The 27,940-nt window shown below is 42.5% G+C and overlaps 1 long non-coding RNA gene across 1 annotated transcript in view; it reads left to right on the forward strand.

The window, feature by feature from the left end:
- LOC310688371 overlaps window positions 1-27,940 on the forward strand; it is a 44,802-nt gene that overhangs the window by 5,824 nt on the left and 11,038 nt on the right. The window contains exon 2 of the long non-coding RNA XR_014516903.1: window positions 26,757-26,833. This is a non-coding gene — a long non-coding RNA (uncharacterized lncRNA). The remainder of the gene's footprint in view (window positions 1-26,756; window positions 26,834-27,940) is intronic.

Raw genomic sequence — 27,940 nt, forward strand, 5'->3', positions numbered from 1 at the left:
AGAATTAGCTTTAGCTAGAGTGTGAGTTTGTGTTGCCTGAACTAAGATGGAAGCAGGAATCATTCATCTGTTTGTATGATTAAACCTGAGGTCATTAGTCCCTAATGCAAGCCTCAGTTCAACTCAGCTATGACTCATTCTGTGGTTTTAGGCATATTGATAGCATCAGTATGGGGTAGAGAATGCATAGGACTGTTGGAAGTTGCCTCTCAGGGGTCTTACAGAAAAGGAAAGGGTGGGGATGGAGTGGTACCATGTGGCAAGGAAGATGATGCAGTCTTGTGGGCATGGAGCTTTCTAGAATTTCCTGTCATAAGATGCTGCTTAGGTGGATTAGGAAAAGTCATATGGTGGCTTCACTCTTGACATCACTGAGGGCCACCTGTATTTTAGATCTACTGTTTGAAGGACATACCTGTATGCATACCCCCAAAACATGTAGTAAACATGTTGCACATTCCCATGTTGTGCTGCTGATGGTACAGTGGTATCTCGGGTTACAAACTTAATTCGTTCCAGAGGTCCATTCTTAACTTAAAATTGTTCTTAACCTGAGACGCACTTTAACTTAATGGGACCTCCTGCTCCATTGCCAGCGTGCGATTTCCGTTCTCATCTTGGGGCAAAGTTCTCAACCTGAGGTACTACTTCCAGGTTAGTGGAGTTTGCAACCCAAAGTGTTTGTAACCTGAAGCGTTTGCAACCCAAGGTACCACTGTATAGGAATAATACAAAAACAAAAAACCCCTACTAGTGACTGGACCTAGGAATAAATAGGAAATACCAAAGTGATGGATTGAATTAGGACCACAAGGAGAAATCAGAAGTGTGGGAAGCCTATTTAACCCTCACCCCTGGGTGAGCCAAACACCATAAACTCCAACACTTTGAAGCCAAAATGTGGGACACCATCTTCCCATTTTTTTAATCACAAGAGCACTGAGGCCATTTTGGTTACCTTGATCTCATATGATTTCGTGCCACGGTTCCCTCCCCCCAAAAAATAGCATTTTTGTTGAGGCGTGGCATTCTAACACAATATCGTGGCCAGGGGGGAAGCAAAATCATGCCATGAAATGGCACAAGATCACAGGAACCAAAATGGCCACCACGCTCTCATGATAAAAAATGCCCAGGTTTTCAGAGACACTTGTGGGGTATGAAACACTGCCCATTCAGAGAGGCATGTCAATACATATCCCCAAAGCTAGGCCCCATTTTGCCCCCCTGATTCTCTTGTAGCCCCACAACTACAGGCAATAATGGTCCTCATACATTCATTCATTTTTTAGAAAACAAATAATAAGCAGCAGCAGTATTGTGCCCTGCTGCTTCAATTATTAAGAGTTATAAAATGACATTAAATATGAATCATTGCACTTATGTTTATAGAATTATTCCTGCAATATAGTCCTGTTCCTTTGATGACACCTACCACTCTTTCAGTTTTCTCTGCCAACTGTTTGATTATCGCTTCTATATTGAGTTCGGACAGAATGCACGCTATTATTTGCGCCCTGTTTGAAAATTGGCAGCCACAGTGCAAGATCTGAAAGTACAAACGACATCTTCATTTTGATTGTAATCAACCTCTGGCTTGCCCTCTGTGCAGTTTTGATTTAGACCTTCCAACCGAGTCGCAGTAGGGGAGATAAACCCTGAACAGTTTGATAATTTGGGTAGTGGAAATGATGTCTCCAGGGGATCCCAATTGACACTTTCGTACTTTTGCTATCAAATAAAAAAAGATGGGGAAAACCACAGTGAAGTTAGGGGAAATGCTGTTTAAAGTATCTTGAAGCTGTTAGTTCCTGGAAGGTAAAAGTAATTATTTTAAGTGTCTTATTTTCTTGCTGTGACACACAATGCAAAAGAGCCTCAGAATGTACAAAGCCCATTTTTAATTGGACCATATGGCCGTGTTTTGAGAGTTGCTATGCGACTTCACAATTCTATAGGATCAGGAGAAGAAGATCTGCGCCTGTACAACATCACAGCTCGTGGTATGTTGCCAACAATGTGATCAGACTTAGGCCGTTGTATTGGTGCAACACTTGGATCATACTGCAATCTGACCAGACAGTTGGCGGCATTCAAGTCACTGCACAAATCACAGAAATGGGTAGAAGACTTTAACATTTATTAGGTTTGGATAAAGATAATTATAATTCAGTACAATTGTTGTTGTTGTTTAGTTGTTCAGTCGTGTCCGACTCTACGTGACCCCATGGACCAGAGCACGCCAGGCACTCCTGTCTTCCACTTCCTCCCGCAGTTTGGTCAAACTCATGCTGGTAGCTTTGAGAACACTATCCAACCACCTCGTCCTCTGTTGTCCCCTTCTCCTTGTGCCCTCCATCTTTCCCAACATCAGGGTCTTTTCCAGGGAGTCTTCTCTTCTCATGAGGTGGCCAAAGTATTGGAGCCTCAGCTTCACGATCTGTCCTTCCAGTGAGCACTCAGGGCTGATTTCCTAGCAGAATGGAGAGGTTTTATCTTCTTGCAGTCCATGGGACTCTCAAGAGTCTCCTCCAGCACCATAATTCAAAAGCATCAATTCTTCGGCGATCAGCCTTCTTTATGGTCCAGCTCTCACTTCCATACATCACTACTGGGAAAACCTTAGCTTTTACTATACAGACCTTTGCTAGCAAGGTGATGTCTTTGCTTTTTAAGATGCTGTCTAGGTTTCTCCCAAGAAGAATGCCATACAAATTCCTTTTTTTCCTGCCTATCATTGCTTATGGCTGGGATCCAGATGAGTACTTCAGGTACTTAGATATTTTTGTGGGGTTTTGGAAATTCTTCTTACTGTTCCTCATACCACGTATCCCAACCAATTTGATTTCCAGAGAATCTACAGTCAAAATGTATACTTTAGATTTACTTATTTAACGTATCATTTGCTCCTAGAATTGTTTTCTTTCCCACCATGAAAGGGGAAAAAAAAGAGCCCACTGTAGTTTTCATTACCCTTCCACCACTTAATATCTACATTTAATATACATTCTGTACAATTGCAGAGGGAGTAAGCAAACATATAACAATAAATAGCCTAGTGGTACCTTAAATAGATTTATTAGGGCACAAGCTTCCATGGGCTACTGATTTGATGGGGTAAACTTTCAAAAGAGATGGGAGATCCATGGGGAAGACACAAGACAACTATTTGATGATGACACCATGTAGATGTTCCATAAAAATTGAATGAATAAGAAGTGGCTCTTGAAAGATGAAGACCTGGAGCGGACAGTTTTGACAAACCACAAGTGGGGGAGAAAATTGACTTCTGCTTTGTTGAGAACAGCCATAGTTCTCAAATGTTTATCTGGGTCACCCTGTCAAGAATACAAATTTGCTTGCATCACACCAAATTTTTTATTGATAAGAAATATATTGGTAAACAAAAAGCAGCACCTACTTTATAATATGATTATGGGACGTCCGGAAAGTATAAAACGATGCAGCTGCTTATTCTGTAAAAAAAAATAAAAAAATAAAAATTGATACTATACTATACTATGCTGAGATGTTTAAAAGTTTATTTTTATTGTCCTTGAATCTTTCTGCCACACTTGCCATCTTCTCCTGACACACTGGTGTTGTGCACCACACCCTTTAAGAACCACTGTTTTAGAGCATACTTGTTTGAAGTTAATTGTTTTAGCATTCATATTATGTTATTTATTTTTAGAACGTTGGAATAAAAATTATTGTAAAAAAAAAAGAGAAGATGCTGACTTAAGGCCTCCGTAAGATCAGCCGTGCAGTTCATTTTTTGCAAGTGTTTGTTTTATTAGGTAACTAGCCCTGAAATTACTTGGCAATGAAAGGTTGAGCAGAAAAGCTATAAATAAGACACAGCTATAGATATTGGTAGATATGGACATAACCAGTCTAGCTAGCAGTAGTTTCTCACAGAACTAACATCCATGCACATAAAAGCACCTTTTATAACAAGCAACCAGCTTTAAACAACCATTAGACAAGCAAAAGATTCAGCAAAACCAGAGATCCCATAAATCACACCTACAGACACCTCACGATCCAAAAGCATTCCTAAATGAGAAGGTTTTTACCAACCTTCAGAAGGTTACCTAAGATTTCCTTGGAGACCATGCCTAGGCAGAGAGCTCCAAATTAAAATCAATGGGGCTTAAGAGTGTCTTACTCTGTGGCCAGAAAACACACTGCGTGAAGGACCTTCCTTATTTTTCTGCCTTTTCTGTATTAAACTTAGAGATACCACAGCCAGAGAGAGAAAAGTCATTAAGGGAGAGTGTCTCTCTCTCTCTCTCTCTCTCTCTCTCTCTCTCTCTCTCTCTCTCTCTTTCTCTCTCTCTCTCTCTGTGTGTGTGTCTGATTATTGTATTTTTATTTGAGACCACAATAAAATTAGGTCTTGCTGTTTTTCCTTAAGACACGTGGGGCACCTTTTCTAAGTCCAGCTTAAAAAACTGCTTGATTTCTATTTCCCTTTTCTCTCCTTTCTTGTTTTCCCTCCTTTCTTTTGCAGTGACATTTCCTATGATGGGTACTTGGAAAGAATAGCTATTGCTGTTCTTGTCAGTTTTGTTTTGTCAGCTCAGTATTCCGAGCCTGGCTTTGCCATTTTCAAGGTCTCTTTCAATCCTTGGAACACAGCTGGCAGTTCAATCAGGAGCTCCAACCGTGAAGAAATTGGCAGTTGATCCCCAACCAACTATGTGGAAGATATATTATATATTTCACAGCACACAGTGGAATACCCTTTTCATTTCATCATTGAGAGAGACGGCAGCATCACTCATGAGCTCTTCTCTACAAAAATATTAATAATGTCCCATTCTCCTAAGGGATGAGCACATTTTGGAACTGAACTTCAATGACCTTAGCTTGTCAGGCTGATATGACTTTACGAAATCCAGAAATGGAGCTTTTCCGCCCTTGAGGCTCAGTCTTAAGTGCTCATAGTGGTGTCCTATCTGAGGGCATTTTTAATCGTTTTCCTTAAGAAATGTTGGCAGGGAATGTTGAGAGTACATTCCCAGTATTTAACGGCATATCATGAGGTAAAGAATAGTATACATAAAAACTTGGCTTCTCTCTCCACTAGATGATAATTCCCTCATTGGAAGTTTCCTTATACAGTGGCACCTCTGGTTAAGAACTTAATTTATTCTGGAGGTCCATTCTTAACTTGAAACTGTTCTTAACCTGAGGAACCACTTTAGCTAATGGGGCTTCCTTATACAGTGCCTTATTCCTTTAGCTTCCTTATACAGTGGTACCTCGGGTTACATACACTTCCGGTTACAGACTCCGCTAACCCAGAAATAGTGCTTCGGGTTAAGAACTTTGCTTCAGGATGAGAACAGAAATCAGGCTCTTGCGGCGCAGCAGCAGCAGGAGGCCCCATTAGCTAAAGTGGTGCTTCAGGTTAAGAACAGTTTCAGGTTAAGTACGGACCTCCGGAACTAATTAAATACTTAACCCCAAGGTACCACTGTACTGAGTTACACCTCAGTCAATCTAGCTCAGAATTCTCTACATTCACTGGAGTTCTTTCCAGCCCCACCTGGAAATGTGAAGGGTTGAATCAGGAGCTCTTGCATGCAATCCAGCAATGAACAATGTCCATTTCTCCCATTCCATTCTACCTGGTTGCAGCCACATTCTCACGGTATTTCACCCATCTGACCCAGTTGCCCCAGCCACCCTGGGCGGCTTCCCACAAATTATAAAAACCACAGCAAAACATCCAACATTAAAAACTTCCCTATACAGGCCTGCCTTCAGATATCTTCTAAAAATTAGATTGTGGTTTCTTTCCTTTACATCTGGTGGGAGGGTATTCCACAGGGTGGGCACGACTACCCAAAAGGCCCTCTGCTTGGTTCCCTGTAGCTTCACTTCTCACAGTGAGGGAACCGCCAGAAGGCCCTCAGAGCTGGACCTCAGTGTCCAGCTGAATGATGGAGTTGGAGATGCTCCTTTAGGTACTTTGAATTGTACTCGGAAATGTACCTCCTCTTTTAGGAAGAGGAATATGAATAAATATTTGAATAAGAGAGGGAAGAGAGGAAAGGGCCAGTGTGGTGTAGTGGTTAGAGTGTTGGACTAGGAACTAGGAAGGGGAGTGTTGGTTGGTACAGTGGAACCTTGGTTCTCGAACGCCTTGGTACTCAAACATTTTGGCTCCCAAATGCCGAAAACCAGTAAGTAAGTGTTCAGGTTTTCGAACCTTTTTCGGAAGCCAAACATCTGATGCAGCTGTTAGCTACTGTTTCCGGGGCGCCTACGCCAATAAGAAGCCATGCCTTGGTTTTTTAATATTTCAGAAGTTGAACAGACTTCTGGGATGGATTACGTTTGAGAACCAAGGTACCACTGTACACCTCCCTGAGCTCCTTGGAGAAAAAGGTGGATATAAATGAAATAAATAACAAACAAACATGTCTTCACCATAGAGCCTTACTGAAACCAGGGACCTCCACTTTTAGAAAGAATTAGGCATATATACAATCAGCTCAATCCTACAACTGTTTGTTCAATGGGACCAGCAGAAGTAAGTGTGCATATAATAGCAGCCTTAGTGGAGAAACGTATTCAGTTCTGTTTTTTTTTTCATACTTAAAAACCCCCTAAAATGAATTCTACAATTGTTACTAAAACGTTTGCCAATTTTAATAGTTTTTCCATAGTTGGCAAAAATGAAGTTGCTCCGTTTAAATGTTCATCTAACCCACTGTTGTTGTTGTTATATTATATATATATAATTTTTGAGTTGATTCGTCCGCCTTAACATTATGTTCTGTCTTCCATTCTCATTCAACTCCCTCAAAGAATTCTGGGAGCTGTGGCTTGTTAAACGGGCTGAGAGCTGTTAGGAGGCCCCTATTCCTCTCCCATTGCTACAATTCTCAGAGTTGTATCCCTTGTGAAGAGGGGTTGATTCTTAATTACACAACTGAATTACACAACTGTAGCTCTCAGAGGGAACAGGGGCTTCTGCCAGTGTGAGCCAGTGTGGTGTAGTGGTTAAGAGCGGTAGTCTCGTAATCTGGGAAACCGGGTTCGCGTCTCCGCTCCTCCACATGCAGCTGCTGGGTGACCTTGGGCCAGTCACACTTCTCTGAAGTCTCTCAGCCCCACTCACCTCTCAGAATGTTTGCTGTGGGGGAGGAAGGGAAAGGAGATTGTTAGCCGCTTTGAGACTCCTTAAAGGGAGTGAAAGGCGGGGTACATAGGCGCCGACTCCATGGGGCTTGAGGGGGCCCGAGCCCCCTCAAAAATTCGTTTGGGGGGGCTCCGCCCCCAATAATCTCCGGCGCCCCTCCAGCAGAGCGCCATCGCTGCCCCTCCCCCAGCCCAAAATGCACAGGGTCGGGCTGCATGCCTCCTGCCCTCCCTCCCGAGCAAAAGCTCCACCTTCGGAGCTGATTAATAGGAGCAGCACGCTCTCCCCTATTCGCTCACGAGGAGGCGGCGCCACTTTATTTGCATATTCATGAGCTTATTTATTATTCATGAGCTTTCCCGGGGCCCCCCCAATATTTTTTATAAGTCTGCGTCCCTGGCGGGGTATCAAATCCAAACAACAACTCCTCCTCCTACTCCTCCTCTTCTTCTTCTTCTTCTTCTTCTTCTTCTTCTTCTTCTCTCACTCCCTTAACAAACAATACCTCCCAGACTTCTTTGGGGTGAAGCCATGACTCTTTAAAGTAGCACCATAGAGCTTCTACAGACCTGGGATAGCTCAGTTGGTAAAGCATGAGACTCTTAATATCAGGGCCATGTGTTCAAGCAATACGTTGGGAAAAAGATTCCTGCATTGCGGGGAGCTGGACTAGAAGACCCTAGTGGTTTGGATTTGATATCCCACTTTATCACTACCTGAGGGAGTCTCAAAGCGGCTAACATTCTCCTTTCCCTCCCTCCCCCACAACAAACACTCTGTGAGGTGAGTGGGGCTGAGAGACTTCAGAGATGTGTGACTGGCCCAAGGTCACCCAGCAGCTGCATGTGGAGGAGCGGAGACGCAAACCTGGTTCACCAGATTACGTGATTACCGCTCTTAACCACTACACCACACTGGCTCCTTCTAACTCCTGCTATTCATAGTCCTCTTCCTAAAAGTGACAACTCTTGCCAGCTTAGTTAAGTGGATTTTCCCTATTAGAAAGCAGAACTGGTTCATATATTTTAAAAAAGCCCTCTGTTGCCTATTAAAGTACATGGGCATCGATGTTGATCTTTTCCTTTTCCTCATGTCTATGTATTTCAAGGGTGAACCAGCTAACTGCACACATATGCACCACTCTCTAGTATATGGCACCAATATATCAGAATACTGCAGATACTGCAGTTATTATGCAGTAATAATAAACCATAGTTTGATCTGCACTCCCCCCTCCAAAATAAAACAAGTTCCAAAAATGACAAGTTCCAAAAAACTCTTAAAAGCTTGCAAGAGTTAAATGTGATCTAGGATTTAGATTTGGCACTCTAAAATTTACCTTGCTGCACTTGGCAAGGCAGTTTGGGTGCATCTTAGCCGCCCCGGAGGCTTAAACTATTGTATTGTCTTAGTACATTGACTTTAATGCTTCAAAGTATAAAGTTTTCACAATGAAATGTAGTGAAAATTACTTCCAGGAAAGGGTGAAGAAAAGCCTAAGAGAGCTCTTTAAATAACAGTGAAGAGGTTTCTTAATGGACTCCCTTTAACAACACTGATAAATATGTCTCAGAGGAAAAATTAAGTTGGAAGGGACTGATACCCCCAATTCAATGCATTTCTTTATCAGAATTTCACCCCTGAACTGAAGTGTTTGCGTGTTCAGACCCAAAGACCTCCCCCTAAGTAAAGACACATTTGACTCAAATTTTAGTTTTGGTGTTTGGCAGAATTTAGGCCACAACTTTATTGATTACAGAAAGTGATTGGTTGCATAGGCTCTGGTTGGACTAGCTTCTTACACCCTTGCAGGTAGCACTGACCCAGAGCTCTATCATAGGTCAGCCAAGGGTGAACACCTGAGGCAGGTGAAAAGCCTGGGGATAGACTCTGTTCACTCCCCAGATGCTCCCCTGGACTCAGGCACAGGCACAGGCACAACCCCCTCTTGGGGCTTGACCAAACCAGGTTGAGTCCCTGGATTCCTTTAATGGAATACCCTTCACATAGGGATGGTGAGAGTGCTCTCCCATCCCTATCACATGAACCAGTGCCTATCCACAACATTACAAGTTGTGATGAATTGCTACATGGCAGGCGAAACCCAAGTGGCTATAGCCAATCAGCCAAGTGGGGAAAATTCCTGGCGTGCCCCTGCTCCAATGACAGACGACACACGACGGCATAGCAGTAATCAAGGTACTGTACTATAAAATAAATAAGACAGTATTGTAGATAATAAAAATTATTATTATTTTCTTACCTGCACTGATGATAGTCATTGTTTGGATGGGAGGCTTTTATCCATTTCCGCAGTCACACAATCAATCAATCAATCAGTAGCTAAACTGGGTTCCACACAGTCACAAAAACAAATGAACCGAAAAAGCCTCAAAAACAAAAACACAAAATGAATAGCAAAAACAAAAGCGCCAAACCAAGGTGCAGCTTCTGATTGGTGCAGGCGCCTTGGAAACAATAGCTGACAGCCGCATCGGATGTTCGGCTTCTGAAAAAATGTTCGAAAACCGAACCACTTAACTTCTGGGTTTTGGGCATTTGAGAACCAAGGTGTTTGAGAACCAAGGTAGCACTGTGTGGTGCTAATCCAGGAACAGTAACCAAACCTCTATGCTGTGTCCTGAAGTGAAGCAGATGTCTCTGGTTCTATGGTTCCTCCTTTTCAAAAAATACATTGGGTTGGATGCAGATAAAATTGTTGCACATCATTCCCATTGAACTCAATGTGAAAAGTCAATAAGTGAAGCCACTCTGTTTTCAATGGGACCTAGCTAATTTTCCCTGAATCCAAATCACATTTTGCAATGTCTGCATCAACCATTTTAAGGGTTGATAAAAGGGGACAAGAGAATGGTGCCTTGATTCAGATCTCTCGTAAGAACTCATCCTTGTACAACCCCTAATGCAGTAACAAGTAAAATAACCCTCCAGTATCTGGGGTAACACTTATGGATTTGTGCGATATATTTTTAAGTGGCACCTGCTGTGATCATCTCGGTATAACTGCAGACTGCTTTAAGCAAATCACAGATGTGCTACATGGTGGAAACAACTGACAGAAATAAATCGCAAGCTGAACTGAAATGAGCTGAAGAAAGCTTAGGGAGAACAACAGAAAAAAGGAACACGAGTCCTCATTATATTTTAATACTGATAGTGTAATAGATGCTGGACAGGTAAGAGGACTTCTTCTGAAAGTCACCTTTGCTTCGGGGAAGTGGACCACTTGGCTGACCTGCCTGTGAGCTATCAAAGCTTCTATCCAGCTGGTTGGATAGGTTCCCTTTGCTCAAGTTGTTCTCTTAGCTCAGTTGGCCAGTGCTTTGCAAACACTGATTAATTTATATATTCAACTTTATACCCCACTTCCATGCATTTGCATCCATTCATTTAGGACACATGGACCAGTGTTAACTCCCCAAATTTCCTCATGCACATTTCTCTAATCCCTGATAAGGCACCAAGTGCCTTCACAATTATAAAGCAGAAGAGTAACTGTGATCATTTAGATGTGGTCAAAGACTTGTGTGTGCAGCAGCCACAATATTTGAATCCAGTAAATCTGTTGCTTTGGGAAGTAGCCTGATCTGTTTGATTTTTTTTTTATATAAAATATTTATTAAGTTTCACAAATTATATAATCACACACAACAATACAAACATACACAAACAAAAAAAGAACAAGTATAATTTCAAATCCTTATTTTCTTAAAACTTACTTCACCGACCTCCTCATACCTCCCCTTTCTGCATTCCAATTTCAAATATTTAGTTCAGCAAATCCTCGCCCTTAATTTTATCTAGTTGTTAACCTTTCTTTTCTTTTAACTTAATCTTTACAGCTGTAATCCGCTTAATTTCTAAAACCACATCATTCTAGCACTCATTAATTTTACAATGTTTCTTAAGATAGTTCTTAAATTTCTTCCAGTCTTCTTCCGCCGTCTCTTTTCCCTGGTCCCGGATTCTGCCAGTCATTTCTGCCAATCCCATATAGTCCATCACCTTCATCTGCCATTCTTCCAAGGTGGGTAGATCTTGTGTCTTCCAATACTTTGCGATGTTTGAGAGCCACTCTTTCCTTCCTATTTGGTGTGGGAATGTTCAGGGAGGCAGGAGAGGATACAATGGATGCTCGGGTTGCGAATGTGATCTGTGCGGGAGGCACGTTCGCAACCCACAGCGCCGCGTCTGTGCATGTATGGGTTGCAATTCGGCGCTTCTGCACATGCGCAAAGCGCGATTTAGTGCTTCTGCGCATGTGTGACTGCTGAAACCCGGAAGTAACCCGTTCCAGTACTTCCTGGTTTCGGCGCGTCTGTAACCTGAAAAAACGCAACCTGAAGCGTCTGTAACCTGAGGTATGACTGTATGTTATTAATATCCTTCCTAACTTGCGCTAGCAAGTCCCTTTACTTAGCAGAGTTTTACATTCCCCTTTTAAACACACAGCAGATAGCTGGTTGCAGGTTTGTGTAAGCCTTTCACTGTTAAGTTCCTGTTAAGTTCTCTTATATCCCTCTTAAAAGAATAAACACACCACAATCTTGATTAAAGTATATAAAAGACATTTACTCACATCATCAGTTCACAGTTGGATCCCGGAAGGCAGACTTAGTTACAAAGTATATACGTGGAACTATCCCATGTGGGGATAATCCCAGTGTCCTCTATTGGCTGAAAGCCAACAGAGCATTTCTAGCTAGAAAGCTGTCCAACAACGGAGGAAGTCAAAGAGAGAAAGAGTGCTGCATGCCTTGTTCTTTTTTGTTACCTGGAAAGGTAAGATCACGCCCACCTCTAGTCACATGCAGAGGAAGTATGTCCCAGCCCAGGAGGAAACAGGAAGTTCCTACTGGCTGGACCAAACATCCCCTTGCATGTCCACTCTAGGAAAACAAGGAATGTTGCACTTGACTGCTACTTATGTATCACATCCCACTTTTGGTCTGTTATTTCAGACAGATTAGACCTGCTGAAAACAAAGAGTTGCATTCAACAAAGACTCGTTGAAACTGGTTCAACGTTCGTCAAGTCTATTAATTTGAATGGATCTACACTTTGTAGGACTTGCACTGAACACAACTCAAAGCTCAATCCTTTCCCATTCACAATTTCCTTTAATGGGTAATTTTTTTTAATCCCCACAACTTTAAAATGGCGATGGAGGGTCTAGGAGCCCCTCCAGATCTGGGTTAAGCCTGCCAAATTGTAGGCAAGATGCGCCCAGCGGTTTTCATGCAGGACACCATTAAAGTTTGATTTCTTAAACAATGGAAAGTTTGTTTTCTGCCAGAATTGGGCATGGTTTGCAGACATTATAAAGGAAGGGAAGAGGGCGTGCACACAACATTCCATGTTCTTGCTTTGGATAGTGACCATTGATGTTCTGGATTTGAGGCAGAGTCTCCTAAACAAGCAAAATCAAAGCTCAAAAAGGGGCTATTACACGTAGCACATGACTACATACTGTACTTCCGCTAAGCTACCATTCAGTGCAACCCAGAGCACAGTACAATTTAATTTGGTCTTATCATTAAGCAACTTCTCGAATAACTCATTCTTGAGTTCCATCACATTAACAATATATTTCTGAAAGGATCCTCTAGAGCATTGCCTCTTTTTGTAAAATAAAAAAATAAAAATTAATATTTGACAGTTCCCTCTACAGAGAGGAAAGAGCATTTGAAATAATGTTGGGTATTTTGCCAAGTCTGTCAAATGAGTAACACTTCCAGTTTCTCAGTTCCATCTCATTAAAATTGTATTCTAATTCTGCCTCAGCTTGGTCTCTTTGCTTCATAAGTCATTGCCTGCTCATTACTTCTACTGTGAGAGATGAAATTTATTCTAACCTGATAGCAAGGATAAAGAACGGAAAGGCAGGCAGCTAGGAGAAGTGAAATTAGCTTATTCTAATGCTTTTTTGAAAAGGCTTCTTCATAGCCACGGGTTACAATAAGTGTCAGTTTGGATTTGTGACACTATCTTTGTTTAGATTGTTTTCTAAACTTAATATATATATATATATATATATATATATAAAACACATACACAGCAACTGAAGCAAAAAATATGCTCCATTTCTCACAGTGTCTTCAAGATCAATGTTGCTAATAAGGTCACTAATTGTTTCCTCTGGTGGTCCGCAATTATACAGTTATTATAATTATCCAGTTATGATTTATATTTTGAATGCTATCTTATCCTGGAGTAAAATAATGATGATGATGATGATGATGATGATGATGATGATGATGTTTTATCTAATAAAAATGTATACTGTTTAGCTGTATATAAAATGTCTAAGAGGTCTACAAAGAATATAAAACACATGTCAAAATCGTCAATAAAAACAAGTTATAAAATGAATAAAAGCACACATTGTAAGCTATTAAATATTAAAATACACATCATCTGCACATGTCTGGGTAGACTATACTGTTCCACCAGGCCACATGAAATTGGTCAGATGCCCTGCACAGATTGGGCTTATGTCATGAGCTGTCTAAGCTCAGAGAGAAAAATGTCCCATAATAGGGGCCACCACAGAAAAGACCACCCCCCATTTCTGGTTGCCCCCAACTGAGTTACAAAGGGCTTCAGCCCAGCCCAGAGGGCTTCATTAGCTGATACCACTATTCATGCAACCTAGTAAGGGAAAATGTGCTCCTTCAGTTACCCTGGTCCCAAGTTGCTTATTTCTTTATTTTTGGAAGGATTTGTATTGCATTTTATCCACATAACCCAAATAACAAAAGGTAACTTCACAAGACAAACCGATAAAAACTAAACTGAACCAAACCAAACCAAACCGAGGCTGACGTGGGATGTAACATTCACAGGAAGAAATGAAAATGCTGGTTATCTGGATATTTGTAATAAGATACAGAAAAGTGGCAGCATCTTAAAAAGTAGAGACATCACCTTGCCAACAAAGGTCCGTATAGTTAAAGCTATGGTTTTCCCAGTAGTGATGTATGGAAGTGAAAGCTGGACCATCAAGAAGGCTGATCGCCAAAGAATTGATGCTTTTGAATTATGGTGCTGGAGGAGACTCTTGAGAGTCCCATGGACTGCAAGAAGATCAAACCTCTCCATTCTTAAGGAAATCAGCCCTGAGTGCTCACTGGAAGTACAGATCCTGAAGCTGAGGCTCCAATACTTGGCCACCTCATGAGAAGAGAAGACTCCCTGGAGAAGACCCTGATGTTGGGAAAGATGGAGGGCACAAGGAGAAGGGGACAACAGAGGACGAGATGGTTGGACAATGTTCTCGAAGCTACCAGCATGAGTTTGACCAAACTGCGGGAGGCAGTGGAAGACGGGAGTGCCTGGTGTGCTCTGGTCCATGGGGTCACGAAGAGTCAGACACGACTAAACAACTAAACAACAACAGCTCTCCTTCCAAGCACATCTTCCCTCCTAGAATAAAAACAAACAAACAACAACAAAACCACACAAATAAAAAAGTTAAAACAATCATAGCAGTGAAGCTGCCAGATGCACCAATATGACTTGCACAGCAGTTATGTAGATCAAGAAAAAGCTTTATCGCTTGGCCTATAATCTTATTTCATTTTATACACCATAATACATACACGAACATTTCTCTTGTAACATGACATTCTGCACTCACCATTAACTCGAACAATCTAGGCACCAATGTACTTTAAAAAAAAAACAGTAATCATGACTCAGTCTTGGACTGCATCTTTATGGTAATCCCCTGCTGAAATATTTCTGAAATCAATTAGCAAACAAAACAAATACAAGCCAAGCTTAGGTCCAGTCAAAGACGACTATGAGATGTAGTGCTCATCCTGCTTTTCAGACCAAGGGAGCCAGCATTTGTCCACAGACAGCTTTCCGGGTCATGACTAAACCACTTCTGGCACAAGAGGACACTGTGATGAGTGCTGGAGCACACGGAAACACTGTTTGCCTTCCCGCCGCAGTGGTATCTATTTATCTACCTGTACTGGTGTGCTTTCGAACTGCTGGGTTGGCAGGAGCTGGGACAAGGTAACGGGAGCTCACCCCATCGCACGGATTCAAGCCTCCAACCTTCCGATCAGCAAGCCCAAGAGGCTCAGGGGTTTAGACCACAGCACCAACCGCAACTCTGGCAGTGAAAATAGGGACGTCCTAAGGAAAAATGGGACATTCTAGGATTAAATCAGAAACCGGGACAGCTTCCCTAAATCAGGGACGTCCCTGGAAAATAGGGACACTTGGAGGGTCTGTCATCTGAGGCCCTTTATGGGTTGCCTCCCTTCAAGAGGTCCAGAGGGTGGCAACACGAGAACAGGCCTTTTCTGTGGTGATTCCCCGTTTGTGAAGCCTTCCTTACATTTCTTTAGGCACTGAGCAAAAAACATTCCTCTTCTTCCAGGCCTTTGGCTTATTAAAAAATTGATGGCCTTTTAGACGATGTGAGAGTGTATTGTTTTTGTTTGTTACTATGTTATTTATATTTGTGTTTTTATAATATAAAATGTCCTGTGATCCTCGGTTGAAGGGTGCTATAGAAATTTAATAAATAATAATAAATGATTTTTAATTTTATGAAAATTGAAAAGCTTTTCTTTTCTGGAGGAAACAGTATTGGAAGTCCTGCTTTGTGTGACAATAAGCAACCCTTAAGAGAGGCTCTTCAGTGCGCAAGTAACTTGCTAGTTATCAAGGACTCGACTGCCACACTTGTGGGAAGCAATAAAAGGGCATTGCATAGAGTGCAGGAATCTAATCAAATAGACTTAATAACTATTTTATTTATGTATTTCAATTTTTACTTGCCGTAAATCCAGCCTCAAAACACACAAGAGACAAACTCATGAAACACTGGAGTGTGAAGATTTGGCAATGATATTGTTTGGATAGTCTATAAAAAGTAAATAAGAATGGGAGTTCCAGAGAAAAGGGTGAATCTGGAAACAGCCATTGCTTGTCATCAACCCCTCTAGTGAATCGGAGGCCAGATTTGAACCGCTCAAGCTTTCTTTGTATAAGCACCCCAATTAATCAATTAAAGTTTTGAGTCCTGATAGAAACCAGTTTTGGCCTTTTCATTAGTCAAAGCCCTTCTCACAGCTGCGTAGTTATTATGGCAATAATGGTGACTTTGAATTAGTCTCTCAGGGGATAGAAACTGAAGAGAACTGTAGAAGACTGGAAATCTGACTAGAATAATTCACAAAAGGGTCTATGTTCCTTTTTTTAAAAAAAAAAAAAACCCACAACTAAAATCCTGGTTTGGAAGACATAAAAGAGCCTGGAATCACGTATGAATGTGGATGTAATGGAGAGTGTTTTTGTTTCATTGGGATGTGTTAGATTCCCACAGCCCTCAACAAATAGCTCTGGGCCCTCTATTTCCTTAGCCTTTGTTTCCCTACTTTGGAATTCTTCAAAGAACACATTACGCAGCCAACTGGATTCACTACAAAGCCGCAGTGTAGCTCTTTTTATCGCAGTGATCAAGACAACAATTGTGCTCCGACAAGAAAAGAACAACTAAAACCATCGAGCAAACATTAAAAGAACAATTCCTGAGATAGTTGCCTTTGAACTGCAATAATGGGCAACGTTCAGTCCAAGATCTGAATTTTGTGTAAAAGAATTCATTACTTAACTGCCTTCCCTTGTAATTACCCGAGCTGCTGGCAGCCTGCATTTTCAGCGGCATGAATTTTGTCCCGTGTAATATTTTTTTTTACAGGGTCTTGCTGAACCTTGCACAATTGTTGAATTGCCAGTCTGCTTTATGGAGTTAGTTGTGTTAGTTGTAGGGACCCTCTATGAAAAGCAAAGGAACCTAAATTTTGCCTTGGCTTTGTACCAAACCACAGAAAACGGAGCATTGTTTGAGAAGTGGTCGTCCTAAAGTATCATTGCTTTTGTTTAAAAGAATCTTCATTTTGCAGCTATTTTAACTGAAATGGTAGCAGACACTAGCAACCAAGAATCAATGTTCTATTTGGGAGAAGTTCAGCCTACTGTTGTTTTAGTTTTTGAGCCAAACTCCATAAATGCTTTCTGGCAATCTTTCTGCCCACATTCTTTTCTGCGGTTTTTATCATAATAGAAATGTGTTGGAATAATGTCTCTTTAACCAGCGTTCTGAAACTTTCTGGAGCTGAGGCCTGACTGTACAGGCCCATCATGAAGGCAAAGATCTTAAAACAAAATTAAATGTCTTTTGACAGGGGAAAGGCATAAATTGAAGAGAAAACATCTAAAAAGTTACAAAAATGAAATGCTACCGAATATGGGTTGTTTTGTGCATTTGTGTGCATTGCCATTATCTTGTAGTAGCTTGAAGGCCATCTGAAATTTCTATCACTTTTCCTCATAAAAACTGTTTGGAAAACATGCTAATTCTAGTTGTCCTTAGGTTGAAAATTGGTTTATGATATGTCTGTAATAATAATAATAATTATAATAATATTTTTTTTATATACCCCGCCCTCCACAGCCAAGGCCAGGCTCAGAGCGGCTTACAAGCAATAATAAAAACAAGTTGAATGATTGCAACATAAAAACAAAATTAAAATACAACATTAAAATATTGAAACATTAAAATATTAAAATGTAGCCTCGTCGCAGGAGGAGAAGGAAAGGAAAAAAGAGAGAGAGGGAGGGAATCAAACTGGCTCCAAGCCAAAGGCCAGGCGGAACAACTCTGTCTTACAGGCCCTGCAGAAAGAAATCAGATCCTGCAGGGCCCTGGTCTCATGAGGCAGAGCGTTCCACCAGGCCGGAGCCAGTGTTAAAAAGGCCCTGGCTCTGGTTGAAGCCAATCTAACTTCCTTAGGGCCCGGGACCACTAGGGTGTTGCTATTTATGGACCTACTGGGAGAGGCGGTCCCGTAGGTATGAGGGTCCTAGGCCGTGAAGGGCTTTAAAGGTCAAAAGCAGCACCTTAAATCTGACCCTGTACTCTACCGGGAGCCAGTGCAGTTTGAAAAGCACTGGGTGAATATGCTCCCGTGGCAGAGACCCCGTGAGGAGCCTCATTGTAGCATTCTGCACCCTCTGGAGTTTCTGGGACAGCTTCAAGGGCAGCCCCGCTTAGAGCGAATTACAGTAGTCAAGCCTGGAGATGACCATCGCATGGATCACTGTGGCCAGGTCAGGGCGGGAAAGGTAAGACCTGTCTGTAAACAGCCTTGGGACATATATATAGAAAACAATTCACAAAATAGTTTAGGAATAATGACAACAACAATAACAACAGCAACAGCAACAGCAACATATTCCCATATAAATCTACTATAAAAGTAACTAGCCTACAGTTTGTACCAACTTCAGGAAATCGCAAATGCAGAGTGCTGTTGCACTGAAGTTCTGGGCTTCCCATAGGCATTGGTGGCCGCCATGAGAGCCAGATGTTGCTAGACTACAATGCCCATCATCCCAGCCCATTTTTCATGCTGATGAGAGGCCAATGGGAGTTGTAGACCAACCACATCTGGCGGGCCCCACCATAGCTGGACCAATGACATAGGCCAGACATAGGCAAACTCGGCCCTCCAGATGTTTTGGGACTACAACTCCCATCATCCCTGACCACTGGTCCTGTTAGCTAGGAATGATGGGAGTTGTAGTCCCAAAACATCTGGAGGGCCGAGTTTGCCTATGCCTGACATAGGCCAACATTTGTTAAGGGTATTACTTGTAAAATAACCGTCCCTTTGAAAACCAGTGGTAACCAAACCAATTCATCTTTATTCATGATTTGTCATCCCACTACGCCAGGCACAATGGGGTCTCAAATGCTACTGTGCTAAGAATGCTCCCTGCCTATTACCCAACCTGAAAACTCCATCAACCATTATATTTCTATAGATCAATTGATATTGATCTGTTTTGGGTAGGTATAAAGAACTGGACACAAATGCATTCTGCAGTGCACCTAAGTAGCCTTATTTGCATGTCTACTACCTCTATCCCATTCCAGACTGTGACCAGATGTGGACTCCATGGTTTCAACGTCAAATGACTTTCTCCTTTCCCCAACTTTGCTATGTTTACCATCTAGCCTAATGAAAAGTTATGGACAACTCATAAGCTTGCTTCCGAAAAACATTTGAAAAATGGAACACTTACTTCCGAGTTTTTGATGTTTGAGAACCAAGGCATTTGAGTACCAAGGTGTTGAGTACCAAGGTACTACTGTACTTTAAAAAAACAAAAACGCTTTTCAAAATCATGCTTCTTCATGCGTTAGCTGTTCATAACAACCGATGCTTAGTCAGCCTTACCCAACCTTGGTCCCCAGATGTTTTTGACCTAGGTTCCCCCATAATCCCCAGCCAGCATAGCCAATGGTCCGAGCAGTGGTGGCTGATGCCCATTGAGATTGGTATGGCAAAAAGTAGGGAGGGAAATAGTAGGTGGAGAAAGAAGCAATCACAGATGGATCCATCCTTTCACTGGTGGTAGGATGGCACACAGTGACTGGCTGAATTATTTGTTATGAAGCAATCCTGAAATAATCAAAGAGATTTCCCAGAGACTGATTTAAAGTAGGTTGTTAAATTCTTATTTATAAAGTGAGTTTACTCCATTTGTAGTCTCAGGACAAGAGGCTGTTTGTGGATGAACTACACAGGAAAAGGCAAGTAATCGTAAGAACGAGCCAATGGTGGAGCCTTAGCTCCAGCCCATAATGATGGTAGACAATATTTAACTCTGTAATTACTAATTGCTACATAGGTAGCTTACAGATTCGGGATTAGGCACATTTTCTAGCTTTCTCCTGTTCCGTATTAATGCATACAAAATGCTAATTTGAAAAATTAAGCACAAAAATATATATCCATAAACCTCTGGCTGGGAAATTAAAGGATATTTGGGAGGAATAATGTATAAAACATAGATGAGATTCCACAGTAGTCTGACTCGCAGCTCAAAAATGGGAGATTACATTAAAATGTAATCATGAAATCATGCATTATGTATGCAGTTATAAGAGCAGCGCTGGGTCTCCCACGTTTCATATTATTGTATTATTTACTTCAAATTGCAAGTCTTCAACCTATTAAACATAAATGTACTTTCTAAAAGGATATTATTTTAAGAAAACAAATTATTTAGATTATCTTTCAAAATCCCTCAAAGCCCCACAGGCAGAAATAATCCCCTTAACATTAATTGCTGTTTTACTAAATGAACTGTACTTGTTTATTTTGGAACCCCACATCCGGCGGAAAACGCATTAGGGCATATCTATTCCCTCCGCAATCCTAATCTGGAAGAGGACCACTCCTGAAATATACTCGGAGTCGAGAGTGGATTTCATGCTCTTTATACAGCTCATAGTGGTGAGGAGGAATGGAAGTTCCCCCAGAATGTCTGCTTTATATACATTATTTACACAATGGGCCCCACGTGATTGGCTAATTCCGGGATTCTCCTGTAGGCCAATCAGGTTGCGGATTCACTTCCACCTGGAGCTGGATTGGGTGGCTCCTGTAGACCAATCAGACTGCTGCATTTTGGATCCTATTCAACTCAGTACATAACACCGCTGTCGGTATTAAAATAAATAAATAAATAAATAACTTTTTTTAAAAAAAAACTCAGTACATAACACCTTTCTTCATCCGTCTGTGTCTTTGAACATGCAAAGACTGCAACCCTACAAATACACAGTAGGGAGTAAGCCGCACAGACCTTAGTGAGCTTTACACACAAGTAAATGGGTACAGAATCCCAGTGACATCCTAAAGCTACGTACTCAGTTGCAAATCCCATTGGGTTCAATGGGTCTTAGGCTCAAGGAAGATTACTGTATTAATACATTCAAATGGCAAGGAGCCCTAATCCTATGGGAGTTCACTCAGAAGTAACTTCCATGTGATTCAATGGGACTTACTCCCTGGTGTGCAATGACCATCAGAATTCACACTCACTTTATTTTAAGAACATTTTAAAGGCTATTTAAAGAACTTCGCTCCATAACACCCCTTTGCACTATAAATTATTAAGCCACGTATGTGTGTTTTAAAGTAGGTCAGGAGAAGTAATCCAGTCCTATGCCGTTTTATTAAATGGCATTAAAATTATTAAGCAGGTGTGGGGAACTTCGGGTCGGGGTGGGGGGCTCCCTTATATTCACTTAAAAGGGGGGCAGAGTCTAGCCCCATGCCTCTGTACTTGGCCTTCTCCCACTATCAGCCTCCTCCCAATGCGTGTTGCGCAACATGTGTGGCATCATGTGCACATGAAAGCTCCCCTCCCCCTCCCAGTGTTGGACGCAACTCGGTGCCTCTGGCCAGAGCCAAAGAAAGTTGTAATGTGTGCACAAACATAGATGTCTTTTATCATCTCCTCAGATGTCTTCTGCTGTGTATGCACCAAGGATGACAATTAGCAGCTGGCCTAGTTGCGTTCCCTTAAAATTAGCAGGATTTAGCTGTATATATGTGTGGCCCAAATCTATTCCCTGCATTGTGAAGAGCCAAATAAAAAATAAAAAAATTAGTGGTAGTTTTGTGTTGTTCAAAGTAACCTTGGAAGTCCTACAGCCCTGAAGTCACAGGTACAAAATCTTCTCTATCTTTCCTCCTGCTCCCTCATACCATTTCCCTCTTTTCTGCCACGTTATCTCTTGCCGACAGACTCGTACAAAAACAAGTATGCGGGAAAGCTGGAGGCAAAGAGGCTTTTTGACATGTTTGCCTTTTGAAAAGCTTGCGAATCCTTTGCGGATACATAATCCAAGACTGTGAATAAGCCGATGTAGATGTGGGTGTTCTAGTTACATCATAAATCCACCTTATGAACCACTTTTATGGTTCATATCCAGAGCTCTTTTATGTGGATCACTTTTAATCCGTGTGAGCAAAACCGATTTGGTGCAAATCATATTTCAGCTATGAGCTCGTGGTGCCTGTTGGTGTTCACTCCCCGCCCCCCCCCCCAGCACAGCTTGCACAAATGCTCTTGATGCCCTCAAGGGTCCCCCCCCCCCTGCCACCCCCAATTGAGGGTGCCAAAATTATGCACTGGGAGGCATTGTCAACAAAGGAGAAGATTGCTCCCAGTTTGGAAGAAAGCTTTCTGTATCAATGCTCTCCCATTCAGTGTTCGGTCTTTTTGTTTCAGTTTGTTCACTTTCTGTGCATCATATATAAAAGGTAAAGGTAAAGGACTCCTGGATGGTTAAGTCCAGTCAAAGGCGACTATGGGGTTGCGGCGCTCATCTGGCTTTCAGGCCAAGGCAACCGGTGTTTGTCCACAGACAGCTTTCCGGGTCATGTGGCCAGCATGACTAAACTGCTTCTGGCACAACCAACCACTTTGATGGAAACCAGAGCACACGGAAACACTGTTTACCTTCCCACCACAGCGGTATCTATTTATCTACTTGTACTGGTGTGCTTTCGAACTGCTAGGTTGGCAGGAGCTGGTACAGAGCAGCGGGAGCTCACTCCGTTGCGGGGATTCGAACCGCTGACCATCCAATTGGCAAGCCCAAGAGGCTCAGTGGTTTAGACCACAGCACCACCCACATCCCTTTTGCATCATATATACATATGGTGTTGGACCTAGTGGCTTAAGACTCAAATATGGGAAGGGGAACCTTCTCCAGTACCCACCAATTCAGGTTTCCTCAGAGGAAGAGAGGAAAATAGAAATCTGCCTTATTCTGAGAGAGTTGGTCCATCCAGCTCAATATTGTCTACTTTGGCTGACAGTACTGTATCTGTCCAGGGTTTCAGGCAAAAGCTTTTCCCAGCCCTACGTGGAAGGGCATTCTGGAGAGTTCTGGTTGAAAAAATACCATGAGCCTGTCAAAGAGTCCTGGAGAACTCAAGAACGTGTATAGAATTTTGTAATATTTCGGTTGGTCTAACAAGGGTATTGCCCTAAGACGGATTCTGGGATTTTTCTTATGGGGCAATACCTTTACCTTTTGTGACAGTACTGAATATGGTGGTTTTGTGCTATAAATGGCGGTGATGGGGGAGATGTGGCTCTGTAGACATTTAATAGAAGTATGAGCATACCCACCCTGGGACCTGTTGGTGAAGGGTGGGTAGTAGTAGTAGTAGTAGTAATAATAATAATAATAATATGTAAAACAGATAATCTTACACAAGGTAAAGGTAAAAAGATAAAGGACCTCTGGACAGTTAAGTCCAGTCAAAGGCGAATATGGGGTGCAGCGCTCATCTCGCTTTTCAGCCCAAAGGAGCTGGCGTTTGTCCAGACAGCTTTCCGGGTCATGTGGCCAGCATGGCTTAAACACATCTGGTGCAATGGGACACCATGACGGAAGCCTGAGCGCACGAAAACGCCGTTTACCTTCCCGCCAGAGCGGTACCTATTTATCTACTTCCACTGGTGTGCTTTCGAACTGCTAGGTTGGCAGGAGCTGCGACAAAGCAACAGGATCTTGCACAAGATGTATTTTGACATCTAAGAAATCCCACAAGCACCTTTCTCCCTTGCTGGCAGTAAAAATGCATTTAAAAATTGTTATTTTGCTGCTTCTCATCAGCAGGCCGGCTATCCTTTGAAGGAACAGGGTGGGGCCTGGTGTCTGTGATCTCTCTTGATAAAGGGAAGGGCTTTGCTTGTTTGGCTAGAGCCCCCCAAATAATCAGGATTTTCTCATCTTCATTTAGCTTAATAGAAGGCCACACAGATTTGTCAATCAAATTAGAATTACTGTCAGCTTTTAAGAAGGCATTTTAGTTCAGCCAATATCAGTCAGCCCTGATTTATTTGCTTAATACATATCTAATTGACTTGCAGACTGCGCGTCTCCTTTCAGCTCTTAACCGACCAAGTACATCTTTAATTTCCAAGACCGATGGCTTGGTAGCAGCACAGGGAAAGCCTCATTTGCATAAGGCCCCAGAAGGGTGCCAAAACTCTTCACGCTTTTAAACAACAGCCTTTATTATTCTGTAAGTGGATGTGTTGCATTTTCATGCTTTTGTTTCCCCCGTTCAGCCCTGACAGAAAAGAATAAAGTCGATTAATGCCAGCACCCCTGCAGTGCCCTGGGGGACTTATTCAATGTGCCTCATTTGTCTTAATTGGAGAGCCACCCTTAGCACCAGATTTTTCCATGAATACATTAACATAAGAGACAGGAAAAAGTCCAAACTGACTTTTGTACAAGTGGAGAATGTGTGTGTTTGTAATTTCTTTCTTTTTTTAAAAAATAGAGGAGAGAAGAAAAAGGGAGAAAATATGGGAAGACGTGCATCATCTTTTTATGTGCATTCCAGTTGTTGTTGTAAAACACTCTATTATGGTAGATGTATTCAGCCTCCTTTATCTCTGCGTTATTCGAGCTGGGTAGTGAAAAATGTGATAAACACCATCTATGGCAGAGAGCTGAAAGCTGCTCTTTATTCTTCATAATGTGCTAATCCTACATATTTGTTCTTCGATGGATTATGTCGCTTTTTCAGATGGAACGAATAGTTTTACAAGCAGGCAGACTAAAGCACGGCGAGTATTAAACAATCGGGGAGCAGATAGAAAAATCCAGACAAATAAGAATTTATTAACGCTAAAACAAAATGCAGTTATCTCTGTCAGTGTGAGATTCCCGGCTCCGTACCTATTGATTTGCTCAACGGGAAATTGAGTCATTTTTATTATGTATTATTTCATAAAAGAACTCTAAATCTGCACAAACAAGTTGAGTGGCGCCGTATTCAAAATCAAGGTCAAATTGAACTGATGGGATTTAAAGGGTCTTCTTAGTAAGCTGATTCCATTTCCATGTTTCCATGACAAACATGAAGCTTTCCACTGGGGTATGGGAGCTGTGGCCCTCCAGATATTGTTGGAGTTTGAATTCCACAGCCACGGGCAGCATGGCCAATGGATAGGGATGTGGGCATTGGGAGTTCATTGGTTTCTGGAAGATCAAGATGCCCAACCCCTGCTTAATATCTAACAAAGGCTTTCAGCTTATCATTTGCTGTAACCTAACAAAGTGTGGGGGGATGCAGGTGGCGCTGTGGGTTAAACCACAGGGCCTAGGACTTGCCGATCAGAAGGTCGGCGGTTCGAATCCCCACAACGGGGTGAGCTCCGGTTCCTTGGTGCCTGCTCCTGCCAACCTAGCAGTTCGAAAGCATGACAAAGTGCAAGTAGAGAAATAGGTACCGCTCTGGCGGGAAGGTAAACGGTGTTTCCGTGCGCTGCTCTGGTTTGCCAGAAGCGGCTTAGTCATGCTGGCCACATGACCCGGAAGCTCCCTCGGCCAATAAAGCGAGATGAGCGCCGCAACCCCAGAGTCGGCCACAACTGGACCTAATAGTCAGGGGTCCCTTTACCTTTAACAAAGTGTGAATCACAGAGGTGTTTGCCCATCCACACATGCACTGGGTAGGGGACCGGAACATAACCCCCGCAACTCCCCCACCCATTTACACCGGGGTTACATTCAGGGCCCCTGCACACATAAGCAAATATCTCATAAGTGAGAAGCACCCTCTAAAAAGACTCTAAACATCTCTGGGTTATTTGTGGAGCATTTGTTGTTGTTGTTCTTTAGTCGTGTCCGACTCTTCGTGACCCCATGGACCAGAGCACGCCAGGCACTCCTGTCTTCCACTGCCTCCCGCAGTTTGGTCAAACTCATGCTGGTAGCTTCAAGAACACTGTCCAACCATCTCGTCCTCTGTCGTCCCCTTCTCCTTGTGGCCTCAATCTTTCCCAACACCAGGCTCTCTTCCAGGGAGTCTTCTCTTCTCATGAGGTGGCCAAAGTATTGGAGCCTAAACTTCAGGATCTGTCCTTCCAGTGAGCACTCAGGGCTGATTTCCTTAAGAATGGAGAGGTTTGATCTTCTTGCAGTCCATGGGACTCTCAAGAGTCTCCTCCAGCACCATAATTCAAAAGCACCAATTCTTCGGGGATCAGCCTTCTTTATGCTCCAGCTCTCACTTCCATACATCACTACTGGGAAAACCATAGCTTTAACTATACCAGGGGTCTGCAACCTTTAAGAGAAAAAGAGCCACTTGGACCCGTTTCCGAAGAAAAAACAACTGGGAGCCGCAAAACCATTGCGACATTTAAAACAAATACAGCACTGCATATATTGTTTCTTACCTTAATGTCCGATCTGACAGCGGGCGGGAAGGTGACGTCGGGACGGTGCATGACTAACGCACGCACCGCCCCCATGCGACGTCACAGCCAGTACAGCGCCCGCCACAGTGGGGAGTGTTGGGACGCACAATGTGCCTCCTCCCCTCGCTAGTATCCGCCCCGGAGCCGCAGCAAAGGTGTAAAAGAGCCACATGCGGCTCCGGAGCCGCGCGTTGCGGACCCCTGAACTATACGGAGGAATTCATTATTTTTTTTTTTCAAAATATAGTCGTCGTCCCCCCACAAGGTCTGAGGGACAGTGGACTGGCTCCCTGTTGAAAAGGTTTGCTGACCCCTGGCCTAAACAAAGTCCCACTGTGGCTCCAGTCTCTATTCTGCCCTCCCTCTTCGGGCTCCAGGGAAGGTCTCCTTGCGAGTCACAAGGACCCTCCAGCTCTCTCCCACCATTTCCTGGTTTGAATCTGTTTTATTTATTTTCCAGAGACACACATATACGTGGTCGCGTGTAAGTGGGGAGACGCCTGCCTTCTCATGGTCATTTTTACATGGTCCACTAAGGTAAGGTAGACCACTATTTTCATTCCCACATTGCAACAGCATTGGCTGAGATTGGTGGTTTGAGTTGGCTACTTAAGCTGCAGTCCTTTACAGGTCTACACAGAAACAAACCACGCTGAGTTCAGTGATACTTACTCCCAGCTAAGTATATCACACTGCAGCCTTAAAACAGTTTTTTGTTATACTGATATTTGAGCCCTGGATTCCTTAGACTGAGATTCTCATGGCCACATCCCTCAATATAAAAGTTTAGCCAGGATTTGAAAATCTGATCTGGGAAATAAAGATGGTTATTTCTGGAGAGATCTGTAGAAAGTAGGGCTTTGCAGTTCATTTAAATATTTTAAAATATATGGATCTAGTATGAGTGTTAGGTTCCAACAGCAGCTGGCTTGGGAGTATGGCATATGTAAAACCAATAAACCCTTATTTCCAGTGTTTATTCCTTCAACCACTAATGCTCTGTAGCAGTTTCTCAGATGTAGCTGGCACTATCATGCCAAGAGAGAGAAACTTTTACTTCCTGGTCAGGATTTCATCCCCTCCCTTTTCTCTACCCAGTTCCCTAACACATCACGTTGTTGTGGTGAGGCGGACAGCTGGTAACTGAAGAGCAGAAGAAGGGTTTTCTTTCTTGTGCAAAGGAAGCTCCCAGATTCTAATGAAGCAAATGTGCTTTTGGGGAAAGGCTTCCTCCTTCCTTCATTTACATTATAAAAATGACTGTGATTTATCATGTAATCCCCCACCTCTGCTTTGTTAAACAAACAAGAGGCAGAATATATAGCAGAGAGAGGCCTGTTCACACATTAAATCCTTGGGGAGGACTTTCTGACTAGACCTGAAGTCTCCCGACCCCATTTGACTTAATACATTGGCCTTTGTAGAAAGGTCTCTGCATAGGGAAAGAGAGATTTCAAAGTAGGCTCTGGGCAGGGATGGAAAGAAAATCCTGTAGATTAAATATATATACACACCACGCTTGTTTTGTTTGTGTGCACAAGTTTTAACTTCGGCTGTGGACACACCACTGTGCATTTAAAGCACATTTAACGCACATTACTTACCCCTGAGAATTATGGGAACTGTAGCTTACCCTGCACAGAG

Source organism: Podarcis liolepis (assembly GCF_965112155.1).
Source record: "Podarcis liolepis genome assembly, chromosome: 11".
NCBI classification, from domain to species: Eukaryota; Metazoa; Chordata; class Lepidosauria; order Squamata; family Lacertidae; genus Podarcis; species Podarcis liolepis.